The following is a 24054-nucleotide window of genomic DNA, read 5'->3' as shown; positions in this document are numbered from 1 at the left end:
GACAGACAGACGACACTAGCAGACAGACAACACTAGCAGACAGACGACACTAGCAGACAGACGACACTAGCAGACAGACAGACAGACGACACTAGCAGACAGACAGACAGACGACACTAGCAGACAGACAGACAGACGACACTAGCAGACAGACAGACGACACTAGCAGACAGACAGACAGACAGACAGACAGACAACACTAGCAGACAGACAGACGACACTAGCAGACAGACAGACAGACAGACAACACTAGCAGACAGACAGACAGACAGACTACACTAGCAGACAGACAGACAGACAGACTACACTAGCAGACAGACAGACAGACAGACTACACTAGCAGACAGACAGACAGAGACTACACTAGCAGACAGACAGACAGAGACTACACTAGCAGACAGACAGACAGAGACTACACTAGCAGACAGACAGACAGACAGACAGACGACACTAGCAGACAGAGAGACAGACAGACAGACAGACAGACGACACTAGCAGACAGACAGACAGACTACACTAGCAGACAGACAGACAGACGACACTAGCAGACAGACAGACAGACGACACTAGCAGACAGACAGACAGACGACACTAGCAGACAGACAGACAGACAACACTAGCAGACAGACAGACAGACAACACTAGCAGACAGACAGACAGACAACACTAGCAGACAGACAGACAGACAGACAGACTACACTAGCAGACAGACAGACAGACAGACTACACTAGCAGACAGACAGACTACACTAGCAGACAGACAGACAGACAGACAGACGACACTAGCAGACAGACAGACTACACTAGCAGACAGACAGACAGACAACACTAGCAGACAGACGGCCTACCTGGTTAAATAAATAAATAGCCCAGGGTTCCTAAACCTTTTCTTGAACAAGGGACCCCCCCCACCCAGGTATACTGGCGACCCAGGGACCACATAACAAGTCCTAGCCTTTCTTCTTCACGTCTTGTCTTAATCAGGTAAATGATAATGGCGAGGAGAAGTAAATCAACATTTAAAAATGTATAGATTTGGTAAATAGTTTATTATTTTGACGTCCCCGTAGTTTTGCGAGCCACCCCCCTTTTTTGGACCCGTGAAGACCTCTAGATCCAACGAGTATCATTTGTTTTTGGACCCGTGAAGACCTCTAGATCCAATGAGTATCATTTGCTCAATATTAGGAAGTTGAGAAAGTAGACATCACTGCTAGCGATTTTTCACAAAAACATTAAAATAATAAAACATATATATATATATATATATATTTTTTTTTTTTTTAGGTCTTGAACAGTCATTTTGAAAAGTACTTCCTCTCATGGTTAACTACCAGGAAGTTTGAAATGAAAGGCTGAGTGGGCGCGGGGAGGTTATATTCATGAGCTCGCCTTGACTGACAGCTCTTTGAAACGCTGATGTCAAGCAGCTTGGATGCGGCGCTGCAGTAAAAATGCGATGGAAACATTATTGAACATATATTTTTATTCGGTACATGAAAACTGAAGAGAAAATGTACTACGTCATTACTGATTTATATCAGAAACAAGTCAGTGTGGTGGAAATACCTCCGCCGGGAAATAAACAGATTTTTGAATATTCGCATGAAAGTCTGGTCGCCAATTGGATGGAAACTTTAGTTAATGATATCACTTTACAAAATAGAAATATCTATACATTTCGCATGTCTCTTGTGATAGGGTTGTCAGCGGCACTGATAAATGTGTTGACTTGAGTTTGGAATGACCCTCCCCCTTTATGTTCCATGCTGCCTGCCTGAAGACCTAGCTAGCCAATCACTAGCTACCAACCAGACACAGATGAAGACCTAGCTAGCCAATCACTAGCTACCAACCAGACACAGATGAAGACCTAGCTAGCCAGTCACTAGCTACCAACCAGACACAGATGAAGACCTAGCTAGCCAGTCACTAGCTACCAACCAGACAGATGAAGACCTAGCTAGCCAGTCACTAGCTACCAACCAGACAGATGAAGACCTAGCTAGCCAGTCACTAGCTACCAACCAGACAGATGAAGACCTAGCTAGCCAGTCACTAGCTACCAACCAGACAGATGAAGACCTAGCTAGCCAGTCGCTAGCTACCAACCAGACAGATGAAGACCTAGCTAGCCAGTCGCTAGCTACCAACCAGACAGATGAAGACCTAGCTAGCCAGTCGTTAGCTACCAACCAGACAGATGAAGACCTAGCTAGCCAGTCACTAGCTACCAACCAGACAGATGAAGACCTAGCTAGCCAGTCACTAGCTACCAACCAGACAGATGAAGGCCTAGCTAGCCAGTCACTAGCTACCAACCAGACAGATGAAGACCTAGCTAGCCAGTCACTAGCTAACAACCAGACAGATTAAGACCTAGCTAGCCAGTCTCTAGCTACCAACCAGACACAGATGAAGACCTAGCTAGCCAGTCACTAGCTACCAACCAGACAGATGAAGACCTAGCTAGCAAGTCAGTAGCTACCAACCAGACAGATGAAGACCTAGCTAGCCAGTCACTAGCTACCAACCAGACAGATGAGGACCTAGCTAGCCAGTCACTAGCTACCAACCAGACAGATGAAGACCTAGCTAGCCAGTCAATAGCTACCAACCAGACACAGATGAAGACCTAGCTAGCCAGTCACTAGCTACCAACCAGACAGATGAAGACCTAGCTAGCCAGTCACTAGCTACCAACCAGACAGATGAAGACCTAGCTAGCCAGTCACTAGCTAACACCAGACAGATGAAGACCTAGCTAGCCAGTCACTAGTTACCAACCAGACAGATGAAGACCTAGCTAGCCAGTCACTAGCTACCAACCAGACAGATGAAGACCTAGCTAGCCAGTCACTAGCTAACACCAGACAGATGAAGACCTAGCTAGCCAGTCACTAGCTACCAACCAGACAGATGAAGACCTAGCTAGCCAGTCTCTAGCTACCAACCAGACAGATGAAGACCTAGCTAGCCAGTCACTAGCTACCAACCAGACAGATGAAGACCTAGCTAGCCAGTCACTAGCTAACACCAGACAGATGAAGACCTAGCTAGCCAGTCCCTAGCTACCAACCAGACAGATGAAGACCTAGCTAGCCAGTCACTAGCTACCAACCAGACAGATGAAGACCTAGCTAGCCAGTCACTAGCTACCAACCAGACAGATGAAGACCTAGCTAGCCAGTCACTAGCTACCAACCAGACAGATGAAGACCTAGCTAGCCAGTCACTAGCTAACACCAGACAGATGAAGACCTAGCTAGCCAGTCACTAGCTACCAACCAGACAGATGAAGACCTAGCTAGCCAGTCACTAGCTGCTAGCCAGTCACTAGCTACCAACCAGACACAGATGAAGACCTAGCTAGCCAGTCACTAGCTACCAACCAGACACAGATGAAGACCTAGCTAGCCAGTCACTAGCTACCAACCAGACAGATGAAGACCTAGCTAACCTGTAACTAGCTAACACCAGACACAGATGAAAGGGGAACATAAGTATCTTTGCCATAAATTAATAGGGTCAACTTTTAATCATATTAGCTGACACCCTACAGTCAAATATTGGCACCAGTAGAGTAGCTATCTAGCTATATAAACCACGGCCCTCTGCAAACATGCCTTCTCCCGATGTTGACTACAAGACGGTACTTATTTAAATTAGGTAAGAGAAGGTTCCTATTGGTGTATTAAAAAATGAGAGTTAGGGTGATGTCACTTTGTCCCTTTAATAATGAATCCAGGTGTTTTAACATGAAGGAAGGGGACCAGTAGCAAGAGTCCTTTTTCCCCATCATACTTTGATCTTGTTTCCTTCAAATATCGTCGAATTTCATGGAAAAATCTGCCCGCATCTCAGACAAAATAGTCACACAGATTACACACTTAATGCACCGTGACAACCTCAGAGCATTTGGCCTACATCACATATCCTTGTGAGAGAGAAATATGTATGTCGGTCTCTGTGACGGGAGCAAGGCTGCATTCCAGAGGGGTGTGCTTCCTTGCCAAAAGGAGGGGATGACTGTCTTCCAAACTAACGAATTGACACACTTCGACCACATCGGTTTCCGGGTCACGGAGGAGAGGACGGATTTTTGCCCCCTTATGAGAAAACCCCAGGCAAACCCTGGCTAGCTGCTGGTAGAAATCACACTTCATCTGTGGCACGGCGCCAGCCGGCTCACCCCTCACAGCCACCGAGGGCCAGCCGGCTCACCCCTCACAGCCACCGAGGGGCCAGCCGGCTCTCCCCTCACAGCCACCGAGGGCCAGCCGGCTCACCCCTCACAGCCACCGAGGGCCAGCCGGCTCACCCCTCACAGCCACCGAGGGCCAGCCGGCTCACCCCTCACAGCCACCGAGGGCCAGCCGGCTCACCCCTCACAGCCACCGAGGGCCAGCCGGCTCACCCCTCACAGCCACCGATGGCCAGCCGGCTCACCCCTCACAGCCACCGATGGCCAGCCGGCTCACCCTCACAGCCACCGATGGCCAGCCGGCTCACCCCTCACAGCCACCGATGGCCAGCCGGCTCACCCCTCACAGCCACCGAGGGCCAGCCGGCTCACCCCTCACAGCCACCGAGGGCCAGCCGGCTCACCCCTCACAGCCACCGAGGGCCAGCCGGCTCACCCCTCACAGCCACCGAGGGAGTAAACAGAGGAGAGAAGTTGAGAGATCAGTGAAGAGAAATGATGGAGCAGAGGGGTAGCTAGGACTACGAGCCATGGTGTGTGTGTGTGTGTGTGTGTGTGTGTGTGTGTGTGTGTGTGTGTGTGTGTGTGTGTGTGTGTGTGTGTGTGTGTGTGACGCCGTGGGGCTCGGAGAGACAGGCTATTCTCCTCTTCACTGACTGATTGGCCCACACAGGAAGAGGCACACACAGGAAGAGGCACACACAGGAAGAGGCACACACAGGAAGAGGCACACACAGGAAGAGGCACACACAGGAAGAGGCACACCCCTGGTTCATTGGTTAATTTAGGAACCTGGGAACTCATTCAGGCCAACTAATCTAACATTACTATGTGTTACTGACTGACTGGTTCTACACACTACCATGGTTCCTTTCCTTTCATCTCTGGCCTGGAAGGCCTCCCACTGATCTACCTGTTCTCCTAGAGAAGGCCTGTACGCTTGTTGTTTGACAGTATAATCTGATTGGTCACAGGACTGGTTCAGCTCATGAAAGCCATGCAGCCTATTAGACCAACAGACAAAGGAGTTGACCTTTCCTCACACTTTTAAAAAAAAAAACATTTTTTTATAGCAAGTCCAAACTCCATGACCCTATCCCTCTGGGTAATTTTTAAGGCTATTCATGGCCTCGGTCTCACTTTGCCTGCCTGTTCTGACAGGGCTTGTGCACGAAAATAACCCCGACAGGCAGGCAGTAACAACAGGCTCACCACCAAGTAGCAGGAGGACAGCCCGCTGGTTCAGGATAATCTGATCATTTCCTCTGAAAGCCCTGTTGGGATTAACCAGGGGTGGAGAGCCCTAGACACTGACTGATCTGAGATCATTATTTTATATGCCTCCATAGTGGTAAGGATTTAGGCTATGGGTAAGCTAAACGGATCCTAGATCAGTGACTAAAGGCTAGTGTGTGTGGGGGGCCCATAGCGCTTAAGGGGGAGGGGTTAAAGTGTGGCACGCCACCTCAGGTGATATCTGGGCAGAAAGCCGCTTCCTTAATTACACCATTGCCTCTTATTGATGTGTCAATGTGAATTAACCTACTACCCTCCCTCCCCCATGAGTAGCTAGTCATAGCAGGTTGACAATTCTGCCTGGTTAGCGGCTATTCAAGTTAGACTGTTTTCAAGCGATGCCATGTTCAGAATAAAGGGAGGTGATATATGAGAGAAATCAGGTGTTGAGGACAAAAAAAAAAAAAAAAAGAAATACGAGACCCGTGAGGGATAGAAGTAGAGTCGCCGTGGTTACAGAATCCTGTTGCCACAGCTGCCATTAGGAGTCTGTGTGTGTGTGTGTGTAGGGGCCTGTTCACTAAAACCCTCACCAGATGGTCGACACCCCGCCACGTCGCCATAACAACCCTCACTAGGCCTAAACACACTGATGCAACACGGCTCCAATACACTGACCGACCAAGCGGAGGCTCCGCTGCCTAGATGGAGCCACTAAAGCCATTAAACCAGGCATCCTGTGTTTCTATGTCAACCAGCGGCGTGTGTTTCTATGTTTTACAGCTTTGAGACAGTATGCATGGTCGGGTCAGTACACGTTGGTGGTTAGCTGTGTGTTAGTATTAGCTATGGGCAGGTCAGTACACGTTGGTGGTTAGCTGTGTGTTAGTATTAGTTATGGGCAGGTCAGTACACGTTGGTGGTTAGCTGTATGTTAGTATTAGCTATGGGCAGGTCAGTACGCGTTGGTGGTTAGCTGTGTGTTAGCGTTAGCTATGGGCAGGTCAGTACACGTTGGTGGTTAGCTGTGTGTTAGTATTAGCTATGGGCAGGTCACTACGCGTTGGTGGTTAGCTGTGTGTTAGCGTTAGCTATGGGCAGGTCAGTACGCGTTGGTGGTTAGCTGTGTGTTGTGTGTTAGCGTTAGCTATGGGCAGGTCAGTACGCGTTGGTGGTTAGCTGTGTGTTAGTGTTAGCTATGGGCAGGTCAGTACACGTTGGTGGTTAGCTGTGTGTTAGTATTAGCTATGGGCAGGTCAGTACACGTTGGTGGTTAGCTGTGTGTTAGTATTAGCTATGGGCAGGTCAGTACGCGTTGGTGGTTAGCTGTGTGTTAGTATTAGCTATGGGCAGGTCAGTACACGTTGGTGGTTACGTTGGTGGTTAGCTGTGTGTGCGTTAGCGTATGGAGCAGGCGGCGTGGGCAGGTCAGTACGCGTTGGTGGTTAGCTGTGTGTTAGTATTAGTTATGGGCAGGTCAGCACGTTGGTGGTTAGCTGTGTGTTAGTAGTTATGGGCAGGTCAGTACGTTGGTGGTTAGCTGTGTGTTAGTATTAGCTATGGGCAGGTCAGTACGTTGGTGGTTAGCGTTGGTGGTTAGCTGTGTGGTTAGTTATTAGCTATGGGCAGGTCAGTACACGTTGGTGGTTAGCTGTGTGTTAGTATTAGCTATGGGCAGGTCAGTACGCGTTGGTGGTTAGCTGTGTGTTAGTATTAGCTATGGGCAGGTCAGTACACGTTGGTGGTTAGCTGTGTGTTAGTATTAGCTATGGGCAGGTCAGTACGCGTTGGTGGTTAACTGTGTGTTAGTATTAGCTATGGGCAGGTCAGTACGCGTTGGTGGTTAGCTGTGTGTTAGTATTAGCTATGGGCAGGTCAGTACGCGTTGGTGGTTAGCTGTGTGTTAGTATTAGCTATGGGCAGGTCAGTACGCTTTGGTGGTTAACTGTGTGTTAGTATTAGCTATGGGCAGGTCAGTACACGTTGGTGGTTAGCTGTGTGTTAGCTATGGGCAGGTCAGTACACGTTGGTGGTTAGCGGTGTGTGTGTATATGGCAGGCTTAGGGAAGTATGTGTTGATTGTTAGGGCTGGGATAATACCAGTATCTCAAATATTGCAAATCTTTCCATGGCAGAAAAAAAACCTGTCCTTTAAAAACCTTCTGTATGTAACATAGTGTTCTATAACCTGGAAAATAAATACATGTGACTCTGGATGACATCATAATGTCATAATGTCTGGATGGCATCATAATGTCTGGATGACATCATAATGATGTTTGTTTCCAACACCAGGGATGTTTTCCTAAATAAGTTAGATCTGCTGTGTGTTTGGTTTCCAACACCAGGGATGTTTTCCTGAATAAGTTAGATCTGCTGTGTGTTTTGTTTCCTTGCCACGACACTAAAGAGCATGGCGATGCTGCACGGATCCCGCTCTAGCGACCGTGTCTGATATAGACAGGTCCTTGTACATGGACGGCTAAGTGTGTTTGGGGCAGGTCAGTGTGTTCTCGGACTGTCGTCCTGCATTACGGTCACAGGCTCAACCCTTCGCTCCACCTCCAGGTTCTTCGTCTTCTACTAACACAGAACAGGGAGATTTTTAGAACTAACCGTGACAGTCAAACAGGGGAGGCCACGTCCTCCTAAAACATGATGACAGCAGATCAGTTTGCCCAGGCTCCTTTGTCACACACTCTCTGTATACTAAGCACGGGTATACAACGCACTCTGTACTCACCGTTGCGTACTAACCTCCAGAAGGCGAGGTCAGTACAGGTGCATCAAAGCTGGGACCGAGAGACTGAAAAAAAAGCTTCTATCTCAAGGCCATCAGACTGTTAAATAGCCATCACTAGCCGGCTACCACCCGGTTACTCAACCCTGCACCTTAGAGGCTGCTGCCCTATATACATAGACCTGGAATCACTGGCAACTTCAATGTTTACATACTGCTTTACTCATCTCACATGTATATACTGTATTCTATTCTACTGTATTTTAGTCAATGCCACTCTGACATTGCTCATCCCAATACTTATATATTCCTTAATTCCTTACTTTTAGTTTTGTGTGTATTGTGGTGAATTGTTAGATACTACTGCACTGTTGGAGCTAGGAACACCAGCATTTAGTTAGATATTATTGCACTGTTGGAGCTAGGAACACCAGCATTTAGTTAGATACTATTGCACTGTTGGAGCCAGGAACACCAGCATTTAGTTAGATACTACTGCACTGTTGGAGCCAGGAACACAAGCATTTAGTTAGATACTACTGCACTGTTGGAGCTAGGAACACAAGCATTTAGTTAGATACTACTGCACTGTTGGAGCTAGGAACACCAGCATTTAGTTAGATAATGTGACAAGCTTACATTTTTTCAAGTCATGTTTAAAAAAAAAAATCTGAGCGGTTGATCTAGGCTTGCATCTTGACTCAGAAAAGGGATCTTGACTCAGAAAAGGTTGGTGACCACTGTTCTAGAGTTTTACCTGTTAACACTATCAACATTTCCCTTTACTGTGGCAATTGTGATCTAATCAACGCAATATTAGCCACTTTCAATGCAACATAACGAACAACGCAAGAGATTTTGTCGTAGGCAGAACTCATCGGAGTGGGATTCTGCTGTGCATGACTCAGCCCATACTAGTCTACACAGACCAATGGGGCATAACCAAATCAGAGCTGCAGTAGGCCTATATGCAAATACCATTGCCATATATGGACCTGTGACATTTACTTTGAACTGGACTGTGTTTACAGCATGAGCGGTCGTAAGTAGATGCTCTTGTTTTGAATCACAGCAAGAGCTGCATGTAACCACGTGTGCATATTTTGTTTATATCCGTTGCAAGTTTAGCCCAGTTATAGATCATTTGTAGTCAGCAATAGGGGAGTGATCGTTTCTTACAAGAGCACAAAACATGTACATTTCTAGACACCTTTGAAAAGCAAATTAGTTAAAATATATATATTTGTCTTAAAGGGGCAGAGATGTATTTTGAGAAAGGCTTAGGAAGAGGCTAGCATAATATGTAGGAAGAGGCTAGCATAATAAGTAGGAAGAGGCTAGCATAATAAGTAGGAAGAGGCTAGCATATTAAGTAGGAAGAGGCTAGCATAATAAGTAGGAAGAGGCTAGCATAATAAGTAGGAAGAGGCTAGCATAATAAGTAGGGGCCATCTTAGCTCCATCCACCACCCCAGGGGCCATCTTAGCTCCATCCACCACCCCAGGGGCCATCTTAGCTCCATCCACTACCCCAGGGGCCACAATAGCCCAGAAACCCTAATGTAATCCCAGCTAGACAAAGGAGGCCCCGAGGTAATTCCGGATCATTCTGCCTAATGAGACGTAAAACAGAACAATAGACAGAGCTCTGAGTGCCCCGGTTTATAGAAACGAACGATATGGATTTTTTTTTAGGTCGATGACGAAACCGATTTTTTTGGGGTCCAGGAGGCAGATGGCCGAAATTTTAGGCCGATATTCAGCATCATAAAATTAAAAAAAATGTTGATGACAAATTTAGAATAGACAGCCATCTATGCATGAATGTGTACATTTTAAAAATCTAAAAAATTATTTTATTTGAAATGGCAAAACGGCATAGGGCTACTCACAGTAAAGGGGAATGCATATTCAATAGGAATTTGTTCATGCACAGCATTATTGAGCTTGTTTTGGCTGATCAGTGGAGTCTATGGTGCTACAGATGACAATCGGTTTTCCTTCCTTTTGAGACTTAATTTAGCCTTGTGATTAACAACATTTGAATAGAGTTTGGAGTTTGCAAAAAGGCACCTGAAGGACTGATTCTCTGGTCTGATGAAACCGAGATTGAACTCTTTGGTCTGAATGCCAAGCGTCACGTCTGGAGGAAACCTGGCACCACGAACGGAGCAAAGTACAGAGAGATCCTTGATGAAAACCTGCCCCAGAGTGCCCAGAACCTCAGACTGGTGCGAAGGTTCACCTTTCAACAGGACAACAACCCTAAGCCCACAGCCAAGACAACGCAGGCGTGGCTTCGGGACAAGTCTCTGAATATCCTTGAGTGGCCCAGCCAGAGTCTGGACCTGAAACTGATCGAACATCTCTGGAGAGACCTGAAAATAGCTGTGCAGCGATGCTCCCCATCCAACCTGACAGAGCTTGAGAGGATCTGCTGAGAAGAAATGGGAGAAACTCCCCAAATACAGGTGTGCCAAGCTTGTAGTGTCATATCCAAGAAGACTCGAGGCTGTAATCACTGCCAAAGTTCTTTAAACAAAGTAACGAGTAATGCGTCCGAATGGTTATGTAAAATGTGATATTTACATGTTTGGTTTAAAAAATAAATAAAAAATTCCCCAAAACTTTTTGCTTTGTCATTAACGTTAGCGAACAAGCTAACAGGGTAGAAATGAACCAAAACATTGTTTAGAAAGTTGCTTTTAGTTGCCTGGTTTGCTAGATTGACATAAACTAAATTCATTTTTAAACAGATGGGTTTATTGGTGTTAAAATACACCAGTTATGCTATTTTGGATGTCTGCTGATGTCAAGCAGCTGGTTGTTTTTGAGTTCATACGCTTTCATAATGACAACTGTCTACGGACATGTGGACCATAAACTAGCCTTTAGTCTCGAAATGTTTGGTTGTTTACTACACTACCGTACTCACTCTGTTTAGTACATGGCCTCACATGTGAATCCTTAAAGAGATGGGTGGGTGTTGAGTGGGTGTAGACAAAGTAGAGCTCTCCAGTAGGTGTACCGAAACATTCAAGGGCCATTTTCTCTAAAGTTACAACTTCATCAACTTTCAAAGCAGAATTACTTTCCCCACTGTTCCTAAAATGTAGTGTATTATACACAATTTTATAGCTCTGAGTCTCTACTTTTATCCAATGTAAAAAAAAAACATTTCCAATTTTGCTACATAAGACCCAATTGAGCCGGTTAGTCACAAATGCTTTGTTTGTAAATTATTGTCTAAGCTATCTGTAAAAAAAAACTAAAAGGATCATTGTGCTGTCTGGTTTGCTTAATATAAGAAATGTAAAATAAATTCTGATTTATATTGATACTTATGTATATTTAAAACGAAATACTTTTAGACTCAAGTCATATCTTACTGGGTGCCTTTCACTTTAACTTGAGAAAAAGTAAAAAGACACCCTGATAGAAAATGACTGAAGTATGACAATTGGTGTTTTCCACCACTGTTGGTGGCTCAGGCAGTGAGTGGTGGGCAAAGCTGATAGAGAATGGCCTTTTCTAGGATAACGGCCCAATGTCGGCCCGATATAAAAACAAATTGGTCGTTCTCTACCGGTTTACCACAAGGCCCATTAATGAAGACGTCGTTCTCCTGCTGCCTTTCCTTATTGTGGAGTAGCTCCATATGCTCTATACATTATGGGCCTCGACCCCACCCTGTGCAACTGGGTACTGGACTTCCTGACGGGCCGCCCCCAGGTGGTGAGGGTAGGCAACAACATCTCCTCCCCGCTGATCCTCAACACTGGGGCCCCACAAGGGTGCGTTCTGAGCCCTCTCCTGTACTCCCTGTTCACCCACGACTGCGTGGCCACGCACGCCTCCAACTCAATCATCAAGTTTGCGGACGACACAACAGTGGTAGGCTTGATTACCAACAACGACGAGACGGCCTACAGGGAGGAGGTGAGGGCCCTCGGAGTGTGGTGTCAGGAAAATAACCTCACACTCAACGTCAACAAAACTAAGGAGATGATTGTGGACTTCAGGAAACAGCAGAGGGAACACCCCCCTATCCACATCGATGGAACAGTAGTGGAGAGGGTAGTAAGTTTTAAGTTCCTCGGCGTACACATCACAGACAAACTGAATTGGTCCACTCACACAGACAGCATCGTGAAGAAGGCGCAGCAGCGCCTCTTCAACCTCAGGAGGCTGAAGAAATTCGGCTTGTCACCAAAAGCACTCACAAACTTCTACAGATGCACAATCGAGAGCATCCTGGCGGGCTGTATCACCGCCTGGTACGGCAACTGCTCCGCCCTCAACCGTAAGGCTCTCCAGAGGGTAGTGAGGTCTGCACAACGCATCACCGGGGGCAAACTACCTGCCCTCCAGGACACCTACACCACCCGATGTCACAGGAAGGCCATAAAGATCATCAAGGACAACAACCACCCGAGCCACTGCCTGTTCACCCCGCTGTCATCCAGAAGGCGAGGTCAGTACAGGTGCATCAAAGCTGGGACCGAGAGACTGAAAAACAGCTTCTATCTCAAGGCCATCAGACTGTTAAACAGCCACCACTAACATTGAGTGGCTGCTGCCAACACACTGACTCAACTCCAGCCACTTTAATAATGGGAATTGATGGGAAATTATGTAAATATTACACTAGCCACTTTAAACAATGCTACCTTATATAATGTTACTTACCCTACATTATTCATCTCATATGCATACGTATATACTGTACTCTACATCATCGACTGCATCCTTATGTAATACATGTATCACTAGCCACTTTAACTATGCCACTTTGTTTACATACTCATCTCATATGTATATACTGTACTCGATACCATCTACTGTATCTTGCCTATGCTGCCCTGTACCATCACTCATTCATATATCCTTATGTACATATTCTTTATCCCCTTACACTGTGTATAAGACAGTAGTTTTGGAATTGTTAGTTAGATTACTTGTTGGTTATTACTGCATTGTCGGAACTAGAAGCACAAGCATTTCGCTACACTCGCATTAACATCTGCTAACCATGTGTATGTGACAAATAAAATTTGATTTGATTTGCATAATGCTCCTCTCTCCATAACCATGTTACCTCAGAGCTATAGGGACAGTCTACTAGGCACACACACCTTTCCTTATTGTGGAGTAGCTCTATACATTATGGGCCTGTCCTGCTCCTCTCTCCATAACCACGTTACCTCAGAGCTATAGGGACAGTCTACTAGACACACACACCTTTCCTTATTGTGGAGTAGCTCTATACATTATGGGCCTGTCCTGCTCCTCTCTCCATAACCACGTTACCTCAGAGCTATAGGGACAGTCTACTAGGCACACACACCTTTCCTTATTGTGGAGTAGCTCTATACATTATGGGCCTGTCCTGCTCCTCTCTCCATAACCATGTTACCTCAGAGCTTTAGGGACAGTCTACTAGGCACACACACCTTTCCTTATTGTGGAGTAGCTCCATATGCTCTATACATTATGGGCCTGTCCTGCTCCTCTCTCCATAACCATGTTACCTCAGAGCTATAGGGACAGTCTACTAGGCACACACACCTTTCCTTATTGTGGAGTAGCTCTATACATTATGGGCCTGTCCTGCTCCTCTCTCCATAACCACGTTACCTCAGAGCTATAGGGACAGTCTACTAGGCACACACACCTTTCCTTATTGTGGAGTAGCTCCATATGCTCTATACATTATGGGCCTGTCCTGCTCCTCTCTCCATAACCATGTTACCTCAGAGCTATAGGGACAGTCTACTAGGCACACACACACACACACACAGTAAACAAACTTCTCTTTACACCTTTTCATCCCTCCTCCAAATCTTTCTGTTTCTTTCTAAACCCCAATCCATCTCCAACATTATCCTAGTCTCTCTCTGGAGACAGACAGGATGTGGAGACTACTACCACTATCCCAGAATCCTCCTGAAATCATTCAACTACTAGGGGGGAGGAGGGAACACCATGTCAGTATTATCTGACTGGGGGGGGCACCATGTCAGTATTATCTGACTGGGGGGGAGAGGAGGGAACACCATGTCAGTATTATCTGACTGGGGGAGGAGGGAACACCATGTCAGTATTATCTGACTGGGGGGGGACACCATGTCAGTATTATCTGACTGGGGGGAGAGGAGGGAACACCATGTCAGTATTATCTGACTGGGGAGGAGGGAACACCATGTCAGTATTATCTGACAGGGGGGAGGAGGGAACACCATGTCAGTATTATCTGACAGGGGGAGGAGGGAACACCATGTCAGTATTATCTGACTGGGGGGGAGGAGGGAACACCATGTCAGTATTATCTGACAGGGGGAGGAGGGAACACCATGTCAGTATTATCTGACAGGGGGAGGAGGGAACACCATGTCAGTATTATCTGACTGGGGGGGGAACACCATGTCAGTATTATCTGACTGGGGGGGGGAACACCATGTCAGTATTATCTGACAGGGGGGAGGAGGGAACACCATGTCAGTATTATCTGACAGGGGGGGAGGAGGGAACACCATGTCAGTATTATCTGACTGGGGGGAGGAGGGAACACCATGTCAGTATTATCTGAATGGGGGGGGAACACCATGTCAGTATTATCTGACTGGGGGAGGGGGAACACCATGTCAGTATTATCTGACTGGGGGGAGGAGGGAACACCATGTCAGTATTATCTGACTGGGGGGGAGGGGAACACCATGTCAGTATTATCTGACAGGGGGAGGAGGGAACACCATGTCAGTATTATCTGACAGGGGGGGGGGGAACACCATGTCAGTATTATCTGACAGGGGGGAACACCATGTCAGTATTATCTGACTGGGGGAGGAGGGAACACCATGTCAGTATTATCTGACAGGGGGAAGGGAACACCATGGGGGGAGGAGGGAACACATTTACATTTACATTTAAGTCATTTAGCAGACGCTCTTATCCAGAACACCATGTCAGTATTATCTGACAGGGGGACACACACACCGTGTCAGTATTATCTGACAGGGGGGGGGGGGGGGGCACCATGTCAGTATTATCTGACTGGGGGAGGGAACACCATGTCAGTATTATCTGGGGGGGCACCATGTCAGTATTATCTGACTGGGGGGAACACCATGTCAGTATTATCTGACTGGAGGAGGGAACACCATGTCAGTATTATCTGACTGGGGGGAGGAGGGAACACCATGTCAGTATTATCTGACAGGGGGGGAGGGAACACCATGTCAGTATTATCTGACAGGGGGAGGAGGGAACACCATGTCAGTATTATCTGACTGGGGGGAGGAGGGAACACCATGTCAGTATTATCTGACTGGGGGAGGAGGGGAACACCATGTCAGTATTATCTGACAGGGGGAGGAGGGAACACCATGTCAGTATTATCTGACAGGGGGGAGGAGGGGAACACCATGTCAGTATTATCTGACAGGGGGGGAGGAGGGAACACCATGTCAGTATTATCTGACTGGAGGAGGGAACACCATGTCAGTATTATCTGACTGGGGGAGGAGGGAACACCATGTCAGTATTATCTGACTGGGGGGGAGGGAACACCATGTCAGTATTATCTGACAGGGGGAGGAGGAACACCATGTCATTATTATCTGACTGGGGGGGGAACACCATGTCATTATTATCTGACTGGGGGGGGGGGGACACCATGTCAGTATTATCTGATAGGGGGGGAGGGAGGAGGGAACACCATGTCTGGTGGTCCCTTTAGTAGTGGAACACTGGTCCCTTTAGTAGTGGAACACTGGTCCCTTTAGTAGTGGAACACTGGTCCCTTTAGTAGTGGAACACTGGTTCCTTTAGTAATGGAACACGGGTCCCTTTAGTAGTGGAACACGGGTCCCTTTAGTAGTGGAACACGGGTCCCTTTAGTAGTGGAACACGGGTCCCTTTAGTAGTGGAACACGGGTCCCTTTAGTAGTGGAACACGGGTCCCTTTAGTAGTGGAACACTGGTCCCTTTAGTAATGGAACACTGGTCCCTTTAGTAGTGGAACACTGGTCCCTTTAGTAGTGGAACACTGGTCCCTTTAGTAGTGGAACACTGGTCCCTTTAGTAGTGGAACAGGGGTCCCTTTAGTAGTGGAACAGGGGTCCCTTTAGTAATGGAACACTGGTCCCTTTAGTAATGGAACACTGGTCCCTTTAGTAATGGAACACTGGTCCCTTTAGTAATGGAACACTGGTCCCTTTAGTAATGGAACAGGGGTCCCTTTAGTAATGGAACAGGGGTCCCTTTAGTAATGGAACAGGGGTCCCTTTAGTAATGTTTACATACGGTTCTACTCATTTCATATGTATATAATATATTCTAGTCAAGTCCATCCTATTCAACTATTGCTGTACATATTTTCAACGACGGCCTGGGAACAGTGGGTTAACTGCAGAACGACAGATTTTGTACCTTGTCAGCTCGGGGGTTTGAACTTGCAACCTTCCGGTTACTAGTCCAACGCTCTAACCACTAGGCTACCCTGCCGCCTAGTGTGCTTCCCACATTTTCTACAGATATACTACATATTCTATCCATGTATTCTACTCATATACTACATATACTATCCATATACTAGATTATATCCATGTATTCTACTCATATACTACATATACTATCCATATACTAGATTATATCCATGTATTCTACTCATATACTACATATACTATCCATATACTAGATTATATCCATGTATTCTACTCATATACTACATATACTATCCATATACTAGATTATATCCATGTATTCTACTCATATACTACATATACTATCCATATACTAGATTATATCCATGTATTCTACTCATATACTACATATACTATCCATATACTAGATTATATCCATGTATTCTACACATATACTATCCATATACTAGATTCTATCCATGTATTCTACACATATACTATCCATGTATTCTACTCATATACTACATATTCTATCCATATACTAGATTCTATCCATGTATTCTACACATATACTACATATACTATCCATGTATTCTACACATATACTACATATACTATCCATGTATTCTACACATATACTACATATACTATCCATGTATTCTACACATATACTACATATACTATCCATGTATTCTACACATATACTACATATACTATCCATGTATTCTACACATATACTACATATACTATCCATGTATTCTACACATATACTACATATACTATCCATGTATTCTACACATATACTACATATACTATCCATGTATTCTACACATATACTACATATTCTATCCATGTATTCTACACATATACTACATATACTATCCATGTATTCTACACATATACTACATATACTATCCATGTATTCTACACATATACTACATATACTATCCATGTATTCTACACATATACTACATATACTATCCATGTATTCTACACATATACTATCCATGTATTCTACACATATACATTGTATCCACATACTGTTCATAATGTCTATCCATCCCATCACACATATATACTGTACATACACATATAGAAAAGAAAAAAAACTATTTGTTGACTTATTAGGAGTACAGTAATATTTCTGTCATTTTCGTAAAGCTCCAATTCTCCCCCTTCTCTAGGAAACCACTGTTATTCACCCCCCATTGACCGTTATGACGGAGAGAAAAATCAGAGCTTTCTATTGGTCCCCCTCTTACCAAGGCTTTATAATTGTATGGTTATTTACGGCTGGCACTGGTTACCATCTGCCACAATATCACGTTGCCAACTAAGGTATATTAGGGGATAGTAGGCCGAGTTGGACAAGGATATCTGAACGACCACAATGGAAGTAGCCTAAATATTCATTATTTTAGCCTAAATATTCATTATTTTATAGAATTTTGTTTTTTGTTTTTTTGACAGTGACTAAAATGTCAGTGATAATCTAAACAAAACTTGTCCAATTTTAGTCAACTGATAACTAAAAACAGGACGAAATGACTAAAATATGACTAAAGACTAAAAAGGTATGTAAAACACAAATAATTAAAATAGCTGCCAAAATTATCACGACTCAGGATAACAAAGATTGGGCTATATGAACTATGATCCCTAGACAGTTCTGCTATTATTAAATGTTAATTCAAATTAAATGTCTCAGACAGTTATACAGAGATCAGTTGATTCACTTTCAATGTCCTCTCAGTTCCATAATGGATGCAGATAAACACACAGACAGCGTAACCCAGACAAACATACACCGAACAAACATATACAAACACAACATGGTCCCATGTTTCATGAGCTGAAATAATACAACTTTTTTTTTTAAGAAAATGAAGAAATGTTCGATACGCACAAAAAAGCGTATTTCAGTCAAATTTTGTGACCAAATGTGTTTCCATCCCTGTTAGTGAGCATTTCTCCTTTTCCAAGATAATCCATCCACCTGACAGGTGTGGCATATCAAGAAGCTGATTAAACACCATGATCATTATAACAGGTTCATTTTGTACTGGGGACAATAAAAGGCCACTCTAAAATGTGCAGTTGTGTCACACAACACAAAGACACAGATGTCTCAAGTTGAGGGAGCGTGCAATTGGCATGCTGACTGTAGCTTTATCCACCAGAGCTGTTGCCAGATAATTTTGTATTAATTTCTCTACATTAAGCGGCATCAAACGTTGTTTTCAGAGAATTTGGCAGTACATCTAACCGGCCTCACAACCGCAGACCACGTTTAACCACACCAGCCCAGGACATCTACATCTGGCTTCGTCACCTGCGGGCGGGATCGTCTGAGACCAGCCACCCGGACAACTGATGAAATAATTTATACACAAAGTGTCAGAAACTGTCTCAGGGAATCTCGTCTGCTTGCTCGTCGTTCTCACCGGGGTCTTGACAGGACTGCAGTTTGGCGTCGTAAAATCAACTTCAAATGCTTCGATTACTACTGGCACGCAGGAGAAGTGAGCTTTTCACAGATGAATCACGCTTTCAACTGTACCGGGCAGATCACAGGCGTTGTGTGGGCAAGTGTTTTGCTGATCAAATCTAATTTTATTGGTCACATACACATGGTTAGCAGACGTTAATGCGAGTGTAGCGAAATGCTTGTGCTTCTAGTTCCGACCGTGCAGTAATATCTAACAAGTAATCTAACCTAACAATTTCACAACAACTACCTTATACACACAAGTGTAAAGGGATAAATGTCAACGTTGTGAACAGTGTGCCTGTGGTGGGGGTGGGGTTATGGTAGGGGCAGCATAAGCTACGGACAACGAAACACAACTGCATTTAATCGATGGCAATTTAAATGCACAGAGATACCGTGACGAGATCCTGAGGCCCATTGTCGTGTCATTCATCCACCGCCACCCCATCATGTTTCAGCATGATAATGCACAGCCTCATGTCGCAAGGATCTGTACACAATTCCTGGAAGCTGAAAATGTCCCACTTCTTCCATGGCCTGCACCTTCACCAGACACGTCACCCATTGAGCATGTTTGGGATGCTCTGGATCGACGTGTACGACAGCGTGTTCCATTTCCCGCCAATATCCAGCAACTTCGCACAGCCATTGAAGAAGAGTTGGACAACATTCCACAGGCCACCAATCAACAGCCTGATCAACTCTATGCGAAGGAGATGTGTCGTGCTGCATGAGACAAATGGTCACACCAGATACTGACTGGTTTTCTGATCCACCCCCCTATCATTTTAAAGGTATCTGTGACCAACAGATACATATCTGTATTCCCAGTTATATAAAATCCATAAATTAGGGCCTAATAAATATTTAAATTGACTGATTTCCTTATAAACTGTAACTCAGTCAAATCTTTGAAAATTGTATGTTGCATTTATATACATTATATACTGAGCAGCTGCACAGAGGCTATACGCGTGAAATCAAATTACTCAACCTATTCCCCCTGTGGGTTCAGGTCAAAACTAATGCAGTATATAGGGAATAGGGTAAACAAGACTGCCAGGCAGCTAGCGTGCCCTACTGTGCTCCAGCCTAAATGGTGAGTAGATGGTTTCCCTTTCAGTCCTATCAGCTGTCCCACAACCAAGGCCTTCCTCCTTGTGTACAATCAATGTTAGCAAAGTAACATGACACAGGAGGTACAAGCTCCGAGGTAAACACAGCTGCTGAAACCTCTGCGCGCATGCACGCGCAAGCACGCGCACACACACACACACACAACCTGCTTAGCTCAGCTCTCTAATTTAACATTTTGGAATAGACCTCTGAAGCAAAAGCATCCAATTAATTAACTAGATGGGCAGCGGCCAACCGAATTGCACCCTTTTCCCTAGATTGTGCACTACCCATAGGGCCCTGGTACCATTTGAGACAGAAACACATTATTTTCCTCAATGGGATGCTTACTGTGCATTGTGTTGATAGTGTACAGTGCTGATTTACAAACCCCTATTGTGGGCCCCTTTCCACATGTGGAAGCAGCAGCTTAGCGAAGAATGTCATTCGGCGAGAGAAGAGTGAGTGTGCGAGAGCAGGGACAATGGAAGTGAAAGTTGAACAATGTATTGGGACAGAGATCACAAGACACAAAGATCAACTAGTTAAACTGCTCTCAACATGCCTGAAAGGAGAAGTAGGCCCATCCTCTCTGGTACCATGGATATAATCTAGCCAGTAATGGAGGGTAAACGCAAGTAAACACAGTTTACCCACCTTTTCCTCTCCCTCCCTCTGGGACAGTTTACCCCCTGGGACAGTGTGCCCCCCCCATCTGGGACAGTTTACCCCCTGGGACAGTGTGCCACCCCTCTGGGACAGTGTGCCACCCCCTCTGGGACAGTTTACCCCCTGGGACAGTGTGCCCCCCTCTGGGACAGTTTACCCCCTGGGACAGTGTGCCCCCCCTCTGGGACAGTTTACCCCCTGGGACAGTGTGCCACCCCCTCTGGGACAGTTTACCCCCTGGAACAGTGTGCCCCCCTCTGGGACAGTGTGCCCCCCTCTGGGACAGTGTGCCCCCCTCTGGGACAGTGTGCCCACCCACCCATAAAAAGCGTTACTTTTTTTGTATTACCACTACATCACCGGTAACCATCACAAACATATGTTGGGTCAACAACATTCAAACAAACACTGTAAGTTAATGGCCAGCTCCACCCACAGCTCGCCTGAAGCAGTAAGACTGTCAATAGCACAAGTTTTAGGCCTATACACACACACACACACACACAATGAACTTGTTGACACTAGCTAGGTCGCTAGCTAGGCCGCTAATCCACACCCTCAAATGAAGGTTGGCCATATTTTTTACTTAACTAGGCAAGTCATTTGAGAACAAATTCTTATTTACAATGACAGCCTACGCCAGCCAAGCACAAACCAGGACGACGCTGGGCCAATTGTGCGCCGCCCTATGGGACTCCCGATCACGGCCGGTTGTGATCGAGCCTGGAATCGAACCAGGGTCTGTAGGGACACTGAGATTCGGTGCCTTAGAACGCTGCGCCACTTGGGATGCAGGATTGGATGTGTGACATGCCTAATAATGAACCACACATTTGATTTATGATATCCTCTATAGTCACTAAGTCAGCCATTGTCAGAGTCAGTGATGCCTATCTTCTTGATGACAACATAATGAAACAACTCCCTTTAAAAAAATGTGCACACGATGCTAAATGTGTGTTGGTTTTTGGAGGAAATTGCAGGCATATCCATGCTATGTGTTGCTGTCTAAATCACTAAATCATGCATCCTGTCTGTATGAGAAGTAGCTTATTTCCATTATAGTGACCAGAATCCTTTGTAACTCGTGTTGTGGAATAAAGGGCTTGTTTGGCCCACATACTTACTCTATGTGTGGGTTGGCCTCTCTGGACTCAATGTATAATACGTTTGAGCTGTTCTTCCTAAACGGCAAAGGCATGACATTCTAACCTGGCTGGTACTGGCATCAGCTGATCAGTTAAATAGCTAACAGGAACTAGATTCATGTAAAAGGGTCCAAGCAAGGCAAAATAAATCAGACCTATATCCGATTTTGTTGAACTAGCTGGCTAAAGAACATAACGAATCTTTAATCAGGGGGACCTTAACATGACTTAGTGTTATATATATATCAAAAGTAGATAAAACATTTGTTTTGACAAACATCGACAACAACTGACGTTAACTAGCTAGGTAGTTAGATATAAATCACCGGTCCCATTTACAGCAAATCCAGAATTACTCAACTCACCGGGGTCCATGTTAGCTGGATATTAAATTTAAGATGTTTATCTAGTTAAATAGTGAACTAAAATATAGCTAAACTTACTAGCCAGCTAACGTTAACCGGGTCATGATGAATTGGCTTTTATTTATTTTTTTAAAACGTTATAAAACCAACCTATAAGCAATATCCCACAAGCTGTCTATAAAATAAAGATCGGAAGACAAAACGGTAAAGCGGATAATCTCTTGCTACCGTATCAAAAAGGGAAACACATCATCTATGTTGGGTTAGTGGTTACTAGATTAGCTAACACCATCCACCCATTCACTAACATTAGCTCTCTAATCCAAGGCCGGGTGGAGAAGCATACTACCATGACACACCGGGGGGAGATAGGAAATATACTATCCAAATGCACTTCTTACCGTTTAGCTACTTTGGGCACAGTTGATCTTTCGATTTTGAAAAAGGTATCTATGTTTGTTCGCATACCAACAACAACAAAAAAGCAACAGTACACACGCTAGCTTCCTTTGGTTGAGCACTCAATAAATAAAATAAAATAAATAAAGAGCACGTAGTAAACTAGCTAAACTAGAAGCGGTCCTGGTTGGCTGTCAATCCCTCCCACATCCGGGGGCTGCGTTCATCACGAAAACATATAACGGAAACAGTGTTGTACTGAACGACCATTATGTAAATAAAATTAAAACATTTAAAAAACAACGGAGGGGTTTGCTTCGTTCGGTTTGTTTCCGTTTAATATATATTTTGCAACAAAATTGGCATAATGAATTACACCCTTTGTTCAAGTACATAGAATAACTTTTTTGAGAAATCGTTCCCGCAATGTAGCACAGGTTCAATTGAAATGTAGGCACCCCGGGTGTTGGAAAGTGGGAGGTATGAGGGAATTCGCACAGAAGTCATATGAATAAAATCAAAAATATTCCCTCGTTTTGTCGATCACAAAATAATTGTATTGTATTCACGATATAACAACAGTTGTTCGCACAATTATTTTCTGATCTCGACAAAAACGAGGGATTTTGTTTTTCACGTCCTTTTTCTGTTCTTCCGCAAATCCGTCCTGAGTGATGTAATCGAGAAAAATTGAGTAGTGTTTCCCCCTTTTCCCAAAGTCCACTTTACAATATCTTTCTATAACATGTCTGATCTATCCTTCAACGTCTCTAAACGCTAGTCTTTGATGGAGAAATACATGAACCCGTTCCTGCATCAGATTTGGGAACTTTATTGATAGGTCTAACCTGGCATTGTTTTGTAACAAGTCTTGCTTAGGTAGGCTTGTTACTAGTTTACCTAACAATGATTTATATATATACTAGAGGTGACTAATAGGAGGCGCTGTTTTGAAGCCTCCATCTTGGCACTCCTCCACCGTTGTAAAAATGTATTTTGATGTTATTGAAATGCATTTATTAATGTCGACATTTTTTTTTACATGTTTATTCTATTCCAGACACCTTTATGCATACTTTTAAATCAAGTACAATGTTATTGGTCACATACACATATATAACATATGTTATTGCAGGTGTAGCAAAATGCTTGTGTAAGAAATATTATGTGAGCTAAACATACAAATATATACAACCTTTTCCTTAAAGTATAATTTCTGGAAAGTTCTACTGTTACTGTCCCCATTACAAAAATATTTAAATA

At 44.7% G+C, this 24054-nt stretch overlaps 1 protein-coding gene across 1 annotated transcript in view; it reads right to left on the bottom strand.

Moving 5' to 3' along the window:
- The window catches only part of LOC115121772 (dnaJ homolog subfamily C member 5-like), a 32031-nt gene extending 9039 nt beyond the window's left edge, over positions 1 to 22992 (bottom strand). The window contains exon 1 of the mRNA XM_029650910.2: positions 22794 to 22992. The gene's annotated coding sequence lies outside the window, so the exon portion shown is untranslated. The remainder of the gene's footprint in view (positions 1 to 22793) is intronic.
- Between the last annotated feature and the right edge of the window lie 1062 nt (positions 22993 to 24054).

This window comes from Oncorhynchus nerka, linkage group LG20 (genome assembly GCF_034236695.1).
Source record: "Oncorhynchus nerka isolate Pitt River linkage group LG20, Oner_Uvic_2.0, whole genome shotgun sequence".
NCBI lineage: Eukaryota > Metazoa > Chordata > Actinopteri > Salmoniformes > Salmonidae > Oncorhynchus > Oncorhynchus nerka.
This window is presented reverse-complemented; position numbering and strand designations above follow the sequence as displayed.